The following is a 12,938-nucleotide window of genomic DNA, read 5'->3' as shown; positions in this document are numbered from 1 at the left end:
GCAAGAGGTGGGGGTCCTTGCTGTATTTTCAGGCTCTGCACTGCTCATCTGGTCCAGCTCTTTGGCAAAGAGAAGGACACCAACTGGGACCTCACAGTCCCTCGACTCAGCACAAAGCTTCCTTAGATTAGTGCCCAAACTAATTTTTATGACATGTCATTCCAGTAAGAGCGCTGCTGCATTTCACAGATGGGCTTCCCCCAGATAGGGACTGTTGATTGGCCGAGTTGGGATCTGGCTGGATTAGGGAAATTTAAGCTGACAGCTGGTCTCTGGCATGAGAGCATAAAGCCTTTGTTGTTGGAGGAAGCGATGGGGGCTGGTCAGACCCCCTGGCCGAATAGGGGTGTTGCTCTTTGCCGAGGCCAGCACTTCCCAAGCTAAAATGACTTTTTAAAAAGAAGGAATGTACAAATACAGTTCCACTGTACATGCCCAAATGATCTCAGGCCGTGCCTAAAGGACCAGAGCAGACAAGAGAACAGCCCAGTGGAACATGGCGTGGCAACACAGAAACAATTTAAAGAAGCTCACTTCTAGTGGAAATGCCAGAAGTCCTAATCACAAGGAACCTGGCTTCCCTGGAACAATGAGTCACCTCTATGTCTTTGATAGAAGATTAGTTCTCATTATCAGTGGGTATTGAGCAGGGATTTAAAAGGTTTATTTGCCCAAGGAAAGACCTGGCAGTATTTGGGAATAAAAATACTAATATGAGCACGCGTGTGTGTGTATGTGCATGTGTGTGAACATGTGCCAGGCATTGCATTAAGAGCTTAATGTACATTGACTCACCCTATCCTCACAGCCACCCTATGAGATGGGTACCATTATTATCCTCTTTTTATGGAGGAGGAAATAGGTTTAGAGAGATTAGGTAGCCTGTGGGCTATTCTGAGAGCCTAACCTGCATTAATAACAGTGTTTTCCCAACTACAGGTCACGATCCATTAAAGATTATAAAATCCATTTGGTGAGTGGCAACTAGGCTTTAGAAAAACAGAATAGGAAAAACAAATCAGTGCACTACATGTAGTAAAAGTAAGAATTGTTTCTTATCAATTCAGTTATATGTGCGCATGTTGTCGGTTGCAACATAAAATGTAGTAGCCTGATATCTACCATCACAGATTAGTTTTGCCTGCTTTTGAACTTTGTGTAAATGAAACGATGTAGCATGTATTCTTTTGAGTCTTTGTGTCTGGCTTTTTTTACTCAACATTATTTTTGAGAGAACCATCAGTGTGGCTGTAGTTTGCCCATTCTTATTATTGTATCGTATACAATACACATACTCTATGTCGTATGACCACACATAACTTTTTAAACCAGTTTCCTGTGGACAATATTTGGGTTGTTTCCACTTTTTTACTATTACAGATAGTACTGCTATGAACTTTCTTTTATGTGTCTTTTGGTAGACACGCGTACATATCCCCACTGGGTATATACCTAGGAGTGGAATTGCTGGGTCATTGGGTACTTAGAAGTTCAACCTTAGTAGATACCACCAAACGGTTTTTTTCAAAGTAGTCGTACCAATTTAAATGTTTTTCTTGCAGTGAATTATGATCAAAGAAGTTTGAAAAATACTGAGTTGTGATTTCTATGGGAAAATGCTTTCTTCAGAGTACAGAAATGTTTATGTATGCATACATCTACCCCCTGATCCTGTTTTCCTTCCTGTTCTGACCCTCCATCTATAAACCTGAGCAAGGCTGAGGAGGTGGGCTGTGCGGGGAGAGACTGCAGTTTCTGAAACAACTTCAGAGCAGAAAAGGAGTGTGCCTGTTGGCTGTGAAACAGCTGGTTGCCCAGGAACAGGTCCTCCTCTCTATGACTGGGAGGAACCCTCTCAACAGCCCTGTGACACTCCCCTCACTAGACAACCCTTGGCCACCCAGGACACTAGGGAGACCACCACGGTCCCCTGGCTACTACTTAGCCTTCTGAAGCCCACCTGGTCCATTAGAGCATCTGCTTCCCCGCAGTCCTCTCCTTCCAGAGGTTAAGACTTCAGGTAGGAGAGACAGCCATCTACAATCCACCTGGAAGGCAGAGTAATGAGTGAGTTTTTCATGATATTTATTAATAAAATAAAAGAGATAAATGAGCCTGTGGCCCCAGAGAGGACTGTCTTCAGAAAGAGGGAGAGACAGAGTAAATATATATAACTCACATGGCCCAGGGAGCTGAGGTCTGGAGACTGCCTCTCTGCCTTTTTCATGCCATCAGTGATGAGCCCATGGAACATCATTCTCTGTCCAGAACAGTCTCCCACTGGCACAGGGACACTCTGTGACACGCCTCCTGAAGGTCCTGTTCTCACTTCCCTCCCGACAGAAACACCCAGGGTGGGCCTGCCTAACTTCGCCAAGTGCCCACACCAAGAACTGCCTGTAGGGGCATCCTCTTCTGTGTCCCCCGTCTTATGCATAGTCTTCTCAGTGAGCCCACATCTCTGTGCTTGAGAAGAACATTCAGGGCCACTGCGTGTGGTGTGGGCTGCTTCTGTCAACCTGAGTCATCCCAGAGCTGGCCTTTATTCTAACATCCACAGAAGCTCCAAATGGATGGGATAGGTCTGATTCTTCCACTTCTTCCAGAGACTGCACGCCAATCCCCTTCTCCACTACATTTCTGCACTTAGAAGTTGTCTCCAATCACAGAGAGTAGTAATAATACTGCAGGGCAGGGCACATCACTGATAAAACAAGAATATTTAGAAAGTTGACTTAAGAACAGTAGACCCTAGCCACATGTGGCATCAAGCACTTGAAACATGCCTAGTCCAAACTGAGATGTACTGTAAGTGTAAAATACATAGTGGAGTCAAAGAGTTAATTTTAAAAGGTCACATATCTCGTTAATGATTTTTATGTTGTTAACATGTTGAAATACTAATATCTGGGATACATGGAACTAAAGAAAATATATGATTAAAATTAATTTCATCTATTTTGGTTTACTTTTCTAAATGTGGCTACGGATCATTGCAAATTCCTTATGTGCCTCATAGTATATTCATTTTAAATAATGCTGCTCTAAAGTCAGACCACCTGGGTTCAAGCTAATTGCTTAACTTCTTTGTGTCTCAGTTCCCTCCTCTGTAAAATAGGAATATTCATGTACCTCTCTGATATTGTTGTTAGGAATTAATGCATTCATATACATAAAGTGTGGAAAACAGTGCCTAGCGTGAAATAAATATTCCGTCAATGTTAGTGTTACTCTTCTTAACTTCATCCCTGGTCTTCTATGAGTCAAGAACTTGGCAGTGTCAGTAGCTCTTCTTCTACTCTTGTCTCCAGGGAAGCCCAGTGTAGCCAGCTTCAGTCAACATAGATGGAATCAGTCATCTGCCCTCCTGAGATGCTTACAAGATTAGTGATTTTACGTCTGGGAATGCCTGTCCTTTGATATAGATGCCATACACAGACAGGGTTCATGCTGCCCTTTATGATGAGCTAGATCCTGACCCATACTCTTTTGATGAAAGCAGATTGTGTCCTAGTCCCCCAGCTCAGAGAATGCCGGGAAGAAGTTTCCCTATGGTGCCAACTGGGTCACGGATGAATAGCTGTTGTGGAAATATACCCCCATTTCTAGTTAAAATGATTACTACCAATGTTTTTAATTTATAAGAATACAGAGGTCTTTTTAAAAAGCCATAATTAAATTTGGAAATAGATATACACATTAAGAAAGAAATTGGAATCCATCTGGAACCTAAGAATATTTAATCTAAATCTTGAGCTTACATATAATAGTCTGTTATGGATTTTCAGTCCCTGAACTGTATGTAAGACCCTTGCTTTGGGCTACAATGGTGCCTGTTGTTCTCAACTCATTGAAAAACAAGTTCTGATCTTTTCCTTTTAAAGTATTCTGTTTCCAAATGCTTGTCTTGTTTAAAAAAGAGAGAGAGAGAAAGAAAAAAAAAAGCACATCCTGGTGCCATGAATTGGAGGCTGCATTTTTTCCAGTTAATGGCACATTATTTACTTTCTAGATGTGTAAATGAGTAATGAGTCCCTGGGGGGAGAGATAGTATTGAAGAGCAAACAAATTCCATGGATGAGATCCATAGAATTTTAAAAAATGATTATAAATTCATGCTTTCAGCTAATAATAGTAAGGGTTTTGTTGAAGGATAAGAACGCTGAATTGAATTACACAACTGGGAAAAGAGAAATACATTTCCATAATTCACTCTGAATTACTGAGGTTTTATTTCTATGTTCTGTTGTTCTGGTTTTGAAAAAAATCAAATTATAAGGAGAATGAGTCTGTAAAGAGGCAAAGTTCTTTTCTATGAGATTTATAAAGCCGGGCTGTTGTTTTTTTTCTTCCACTCTGGGCATCACAAATTGCTTCTGTGATCCTGATAAAATATCTCCAGAGACTTATTAGCAACAGGCATGGCTAATTAACAGGGCCAGGGAATGTGGCACCTTCCCTGGGTTCCTGAGCCCTTTAATCCGGAGCAGGACCCACACTGTGCGTCCCCTAGGCCATTACGTCCTTATCAGAGGTCCAGTTACTTTAGATCTGGGCCAAAAGGCAAAGCCAGATGAGGAACATTGCATTGGACACTGTTCTTGAAACTTTAAAAATTAAAATGTCCATGACAACTCAAAAAATTGTGTCATTTATGCAGAATTTCAAAGGAGACAGATGAAGGAAGACCTAAGGGAAACTGAGACAGATTTGAGGCATGACTTAGTTGGAGGCAGAGGGTTGAAGAAATGACCTGTTCGGGTCCCATCCAAATTTATAGCTTTACCACGACCAGTGTATTACCATTATCTTTACTGATTCTACGGTATCACATAAATTTAACTTCATCACCCTAGACTCAGATATTTTGCCTCTACAAGAAATGTAATAATGAGTTAGTACATATGAATCCTGGGTCATATAATGTTAAAATTATATGTGACGTAATATTAAACTGTAAATGGAAACTACAGAAGCATCGTTTCTGCTTGGGTGGTTTTTGAAAATCAGAATGTCATTGTTTCAGTAAAGTATTAAAGAAACAATTTACGGTATCTCCATTGACAAAATAGAGAATCATACCATTGTTGGATTCTTATGCCTGATGGAACAAGCTACCCACAGGGACTGACATAATTTTGGGGTAACCCCTGGGGTGCAGGTCCCCATTCTATATAGCACTTGCTCATCTCTTCCACCCCAATGCAGAAGGCATGCTTATCCCATTTAAGCTGGCACAAAACTGGGAGGGCTAATAACTAAGCCAAATAACAAAATCAAGTTTGGTTTTGTTTTTGTTTTTTGAGGGGAGGGGGAATTGCAAAACTACCTTTAACAAATATAAATGTGAAGATATTTAGAAAGCCACCTTCACAAGTACCTGTTGAGGGCAATCTGTGTTTTGGTTGAGGACATGCCCAATAGTCATGATGCAGCTGAATTAATAATAAGAATAAAATTCTAGTGGCGTGACAGGACTCTTACGTATTTTGTACTTGTTACACCACATCTGGAGTGTAATTTTCCTTTTTGGGCACCAGACATTATAAGACACAAACTGAGGTATGGTCAAAAGAAAATGATTGGAATGATATTATATAAGGAACAGAAAGAAGCAGAAAAGAAAGGACTTCTGGGTTGGCATGAGAGTTGTCTTCAAACATTCCAAAGGGCATTAAGTTGCAGAGACTATACATACTAGGTCCTATTTGGGAGTGATGTGTGCTTTATAAAAGCAAAGTATTAACAGGAACACAGCAGGTTCCTAAAAACATCTTTTGCATTTCCTTTACTAGTGTACTAGCCTTCTAGGTAGCCACATCTGTCCCCAGGGATTGTAAGCCACCGAAAGGCTGGGGCCTCCTCTTTGATATCTCTGCACATCTCATCTGCTCTCACTGGGATGCTTTAAGGCCTGCAGAGGCTCTTATCATATTAAGCATTTTGATACCTATACATCTCCCATTAACTATAATTTTTGAAAAAAATTGAGATAGTTTTTAAAATGAAATAAATTTGCTTTTGAAATTATTTGGCTATGAAAAATTAATTTTGTTCACAAGCAGAATACTTGGGAATCTTTGAAAAGTGAGAAAAATCTACCTATAAATTGCTTCTAAATGTAATGAGATTTTTAAAATGTCTGCAATTAAGTTGATATGTTGCTGGTTGACTGTTGATTTAATTAACCATTTATTAGTTTTGTGCTTACACAGGATTGTAATATATATGTATATATATAATTGCTACATTATATTATAATATAAATATATCAGGTCTAGTATTTTCATAAACCTTTTCAAACTCATAGGTCCCAGGCACAGTAGCACTCCTGGTGTCAAGTGGGAAAAAGAGCACTGTCTACCTCTGTGTCTGTTACATACTAAGCACTCAGTAAGTATTTGCTGAATTAGTTAAAATATGCTGATTTATCAAACAGGAAACAAAAATTTCTAGTTCATTTTGCTGCTCTGAGCTTGAAAAGCAGAGAGAGAATTGGAGGGGAGGGCAGCAGCTGTTCTTGAACTTCTGGTGGACCCTGCTTGCCAAGAAAAGATACATTCTAATTTGGTTGTTAATTGCAGGTGTCATTGTCCCCAGTGCTGTGCCAGGGACATTACATGTTAATAGCAGGAAGTATACTGTGATCAGAGGAGCAAATGCGCCTTTAGTTCAGAAGTTGAGTCACTGCTCTTCCAGAAAGGGAGGATTCTAAATATACTGAAAGGGGGAGCTAGTTGCTGGATATTGGGAAGGGTGTCTTTTTGCAGGTCTGTTTGAAAAAAAGGCAACAGATTAAGCAGTGGATCAAAATATAAGTGAAAGACTTGCCCACCAAGTTAAAAAGCAAACAAGGAGTGAACTAAAATAAAAATAGCTCCAACCCAGAGATCAAGAGGACTATTTTGTCCAAGGAAAGAATAGAAGTGGTCCGCTTACACTCCGCCCAGCCACTAGCTTCAAGTGCATCTTTGTGCGATAGCCGAGGGCCTGAAAGGCTTCATTATTAAGAAGTTAATGCTTGACAGCGGCCGACTCCACCACAGCAGAATTGCCCGCCTTCAAAAGAGTCTCCTATGAGTCTTGGGATAATTACTCAAATCTCCAAATTATCCTTCAGGGAACAAAATGAAACATGCAGAATCAAAAGCAGATCTGTAGCTGAGATTATGAAAAGGGAGTGAGTTCTTTTCCATTTTAAAAAATGATTATTTCTATTGTAGGAACCACAGAGAGGAAAGGGAAAAAAAAACAAAAATCGAAAAAACAAACAAAAAAAACCCTACCCCTAGACCAAGCAGGCAATAAATGGCTAGCAGCTGTACAGCCCAAGGGAAAAACCAAATCAACTCATACAAATACTATCAAGGCAGTTTTCTCTAAATTTCCAAATAAGTCACCCCCATCAAATTGCTTGAGAAGAATGGGGGTGCTGAAATGGAGGTACCCCAAGTCTTGTTGCAGAAGACTGTTTTCACTAGGCACCATTTTCTAAAATAGTTGAACGTGCCCAATCAAGCCACCTACTATCTACTGAAAATAAAGTAACTACTTACAAAGCATTTCTCCCTCCATATAGACACACATTTATTTCCTAACCCTACCTCCCATTTTAGGAAGTAAATTCATTTTAAAAAATGTTTTTGCCAAGAATCACCACCACCGCCAAAACCTTTTTATTTTCCCTGCTTTTTTTCCCCATTAGTAATGGCTGTCAGAGGCTCCCAGAACTTAATGGAAGTATTTCTCAAACAGAGGTAGGTCCTTGAGCAAGTTCTTGAAAGGTGAGGGAAGCCCACAAATTATAAGAAAAATTAAAAATTTTTAATTTGATGTTTTTCTTACAATGATGATCTTAAATTTTTTAGCAATTAGAAGGACAAAACTTCCTTCTGCAGTGGTAATTCATAACTGCAAGGCAGTTTCATAGAGGAAGGCTTCAGCTGTTTAAGTCAATGTTTCTCAAACAAGGGTCTATGGATTTATTCTCAGGGGTAGGAGAAAAGTTTTATTTCTTTAAAAAAGAACCTTGTAGTTCAAATTTTGAGAAAGTGAGCTACAAGGACGTTAATTCCTGTTTCAGAACCAGCTGACCTTCAATCTCACCAGCAACACATCTGCTACTCCTGAAGCACGTTAATCGGGTTAATTGCAAGGACTTCAGGTATTATGTAAGAATTCTTATTAAAATCAGACCAATAGGTGTCTGCTCAGTCCTGGGTTGAAGAAACTATAGATAAATTGGCAGCATGATGCCTGGCACAGAATATTAATGCTAATATCATATTTAGTTTTATTTTTGGATATCTTTATCTCCCAATCTTACCTTCTCCCCTCCGAAACAGAACTGGATCCTATATATTTACAGTAGCTGAGAGAATCTGAGAGATGCAGTGAGGAAGTGTACAAAGTTTGCCAGATGCTAAAAACAATATTGAACTCCTATCAATTTGTCCAAGCTAACTGGGGCCAACTACTAATGAACTTACTTACAGTGGGTTTTTTTCCTTTTAAAAAATAAATTGTAGTAAAATACATATAACATAAAATTTACCATGTTAACTATTTTTGTTATAGTTCAGTGACATTAAGTACATTTGCATTGTTGTGCAACTGTCACCACCATTTATCTCCAGAACTTTTTTCATCTTCCCAAACAAAAACTCCATCCCCATTAAATAATAATTCCCATTTCCCTCCGGCCCAATCCCTGGCAACCACCATTCTACTTTCTGTCTCTATGAATCTGACTACTCTATCACAGTCTTTTTTGAATGATGCCCTGATTCTTAAATCAAGATGAACCAGGAAAATTTTATGGTTCTTTCCCATGATCTTCTACAGACCTGGGAGTTGCCTAACCCCCGGTTCTTGGGCACAGTCCATTAACACGTCTGAAATGTTTCCCCACCATTGCCTCCTGAATTCTTATGTTGGTCCAGCCAGAAGGACTGATCTGTTTGCAAGGTTGCACTGCCTCTAAATGACCCACAAAGGAAGTGCATTGTACGCCAAGACAAAAATGGAGCTGCTTTTCCTCCAGCTTGCAGCAGCTATTTACAATTGTTCTGCCCTAGAAGCCCTGGTTATGTCGGGTTGCCATTTGATATGGGTGGATTAGAGATCCCAGTTGCCTTTACTTAAAGCCTAAGTTTCAAAGGATTCCTCTTGGCCCATGCAAAGGTGAGAACTGATAAGAATGGTACTACCATGTTCTTTGTTTTGGAAACGGGCTATCGGATGGAGTGCTGTTTGCTGACTGACTGGCATAGAGCTTCTGAAATAGCAGCAGGGATGGCATGAATTATTCTTTGCCAATGATTATTGAAGGTCATCCTGTTCTATGCTAAAATCTGACTCAACGAGACTGGATGACATAATCCTCCTTCATAGTCAAGATACACTAGATGCAAACCAAAAGGTGAAAAGCTCATACTACAGTCAGTGAAAAACAGAGACACAATTTTCTTATACTTAATGGACTTTCATTTCTTTTTATAACACCTGGTTAAATGCACACCCCTCCAAAGACCCTCTACTTAAACTCCCCTCTCCTCACATTACTTTTCTTCATTTGTTCTTGATTAATAACCAGATGTAGTCAGTGGAGGAAGGTAAATTGATTTCAGGAGAAACAACAGAAAAAGGAAGCTGTAAATGAAGAAGAATCATGAATGTTTCCCTTTCCCTTATACATTTTATAAATAATTTGCCAACCCATAGGGGGAAATGGGGAATCTTAGATAAATAAAATGACTCATTATAAAGAAAACCTTGTAAACTAAGAAATAAGATCTATTTAGTTATGTAAAGCCTTGGATTAACCATTAGGCATCCATGCAATATATTTTACTTAATCCCAACTTTGCTTTAAGAGCAATAGGCTAAAATCTAAGGACCAAGTTCCTAGCCTAAGCTTGACCACTAACTTGCTTTATTACCTTGATCAAGTCAAAGAGCCTCTTTGAGCTTCAGCTTCCCTTTGTATGTAACAGAAAAAATAACATGTTGGGCTTCGACATGGTTAAGAATTCGCCTGCCAATGCAGGGGACACGGGTTCGAGCCCTGGTCCGGGAAGATCTCACATGCCGCGGAGCAACTAAGCCCGTGCGCCACAACTACTGAGTCTGCGCTCTAGAGCCCGCGAGCCACAACTACTGAAGCCACAACTACTGAGCCCGTGTGCCACAACTACTGAAGCCCGCGTGCCTAGAGCCCATGCTCCGCAATGAGAGAAGCCACCGCAATGAGAAGCCTGTGCACCGTAACCAAGGGTAGCCCCCGCTCGCCACAACTAGAGAAAGCCCGCACGCAGCAAAGAAGACCCAATGCAGACAAAATAAATAAATAAAATAAATTTTTTTAAAAAAACATGTCATCTGTCTGCCTTGAATTAATATGTTACTTCACATATAAAAATTTACTTCTATTTATTCCTTCACATTCTTTATGCTATTGTTTTCATATATTTCCCTCACACTTTATAAACCCCACAATACACTTTTATTATTTTTGCTTTCATAAAAAGTTAATTGTCTTTCAAATAGATCAAGAGAAAAAGCATAATTTATATTTACCCACATAATCACCATTTCTAGCAATTTTCACTCCTTTCTATAGATCTGAGTTTTTACCAGGTATCATTTCCCTTCAGCCTAAACACCTTTATTTAGTATTTTTTAATAGTGCAGGTATGCTGTGACAAATTATCTCAGATTTCATTTATCCAAAAATATCTTCAATTTCACCCTCACGTCTAAATGATATATTCACTAGATATAAAATTCTGGGTTGACAGATTTTGTTTTGCTTCTTTCTTTTCAGCACTTTAAAGGTATAATTTCACTGTATTCTGAGTTGCATTTTTTTGTAATGAGGCATTAACTGTCATTTGTATTGCTATTACCCTGTACGTAATATCTTTTTTTTTCTGAACGTTTTCTCTTTTTCTTTGGTTTCCAGCAATCTGACTATAACCTACCTCGGTATAGTTTTCTTTGCATCATCCCATTAGAGAGTTGTTGAATTTCTTGGATTCCATTCTTGGATCTGTGGGTTGGTATTTTTCAAAATTTAAAGACTTTTTAGCCATTCTTTCTTTTTTAAACTAATTTTTATTTTTATACAATTTTAAAGGTCACTTTCCATTTACAGTTGTTACAAAATATTGGCCATATTCCCCTGTGTTGTACAATACATCCTTGAGCCTATCTTACACCCAATAGTTTGTACCTCCCACTCCCCTACCCCTATATTGCCCCTCCCCCTGTCCCCACTGGTATCCACTGGTTTGTTCTCTATATCTATGAATCTGCTTCTTTTATGTTATACACACTAGTTTGGTGTACTTTTTAGATTCCACATATATGCAATGTATTATCATACTGTATTTGTCTTTCTCTGTCTGACTTATTTCACTTAGCATAATGGCCTCCAAGTCTATCCATGTTGCTGCAATCAGCCATTATTTCTTCAAATGTTTTTTCTGTTCAATTATTTGTCTCCATATTTGCTGGGACTCTAATTACAGTATATTAGATCTCTTGATATTATTCCACAGGTTATTGACATTCTTTTTTCCAACTGTTTTCCTCTTTCATTTTTACTTCAAATTATTTCTGTTGACAAGTTTCCAAGTTTATTCTTTCTTGGGCAGTGTCACATTTAGTGTTAATATTCATGCAGTGATCTTTAACTTTAAGAGATTGTAGGTTTTTGACTCTAGAAGTCCCTTTCGTTCTTTTTTAGAATTTTTATTTCTATTTCTAAAGATTTTCCGTCTCTTTACACAATATAATCACCTTTTTTAGTAAATGATTGAATATATTTCAATCATTCAATGAATTGAATTCAATTTCAATTCATATTCAATATATGAATATATATTCATAATATTTGTTTTAAAGTCATTGTCTGCTTATTCTAATAACTGGGTTATCTGCAAATCTGTTTCTAATGACTGTTTTTCTTAAATATGCATTATATGTATTTTTTTGCTTCTTTCCATGTAACATAATTTTCTAATTGATTTTTCTGGCTATTATATTTGTATGTACAGTGGATACCAAAGTATAATTTTGTTTTGTTTATTTCCCAAAGAGTGCAAGAATTTCCTGTCTGATGGTAACCAGGAGTTGGTGATTCAGATTTCTTCTTGGGTTGTGTTTGCAGAGGTTTAATATTATATTGAGTTCACCTGTGTTTAGCCCAACTTCCCTCATCTCATCTGCTATTTGACCTTGTCAGTCGATGAGTTGGATGAGGATTGGCTGAAGTTTCAGATGTTTTTAGTTTGCCTTTGTAATAAACTCTGGCAGGAATCCAGAATGTGCAGAGTTACACAGTTTCCCTCTGCTTATCAATCATTCCCAAAACTGCTGTTTTTCTCAGCAAGCCTCATGATGAGGGGAGTGTCAGGAGGAGAATTGTTGGTCCAAGTGCTCTGTCCTTGCATTTGGGACACTTCCAGACTCCAGTCCTTCTAGCCAGACCACACTGTCCTAGAAGGTTTGGCCAATGTCCCTCCATCCATGAAAAGTCTCTCCATCTCTACCCAGATTCTGCCTGTACCCACAACAGGTACATGTGCAAGGTGTGGAAGCTGTCACAACCCCCTGCTTGCCTATGAAAAGCTTATTTCTCTTGGAATTAAGTTCATCACTGCATTCATCTCTCTTCCCCTGCCCTGTAGAAAAATTTTCATTTTGTCTGGGTTATTTTGTTGTTACTAATGGGATGATGGTTTTTACTATCCTTCCACATCTTGACCAGAAGCAGAAGTCTCAAAAGAAGTAGCCTGTTACTTAAACTGATTGTTCTGGACTGGCACGTCACTCTGTGATCCAGGTGTCTGAGAGGCACTCGTTTGAGAAGTCTGTCTACTCTCAGCAGGGAGCTATCTTATCTGTGTACAGATTAGAGTACTACCTCAAGCTTT

The sequence above is a fragment of the Eubalaena glacialis genome, chromosome 4 (genome assembly GCF_028564815.1).
Source record: "Eubalaena glacialis isolate mEubGla1 chromosome 4, mEubGla1.1.hap2.+ XY, whole genome shotgun sequence".
NCBI classification, from domain to species: Eukaryota; Metazoa; Chordata; class Mammalia; order Artiodactyla; family Balaenidae; genus Eubalaena; species Eubalaena glacialis.
Note: the sequence above shows the minus strand (reverse complement) of the source record.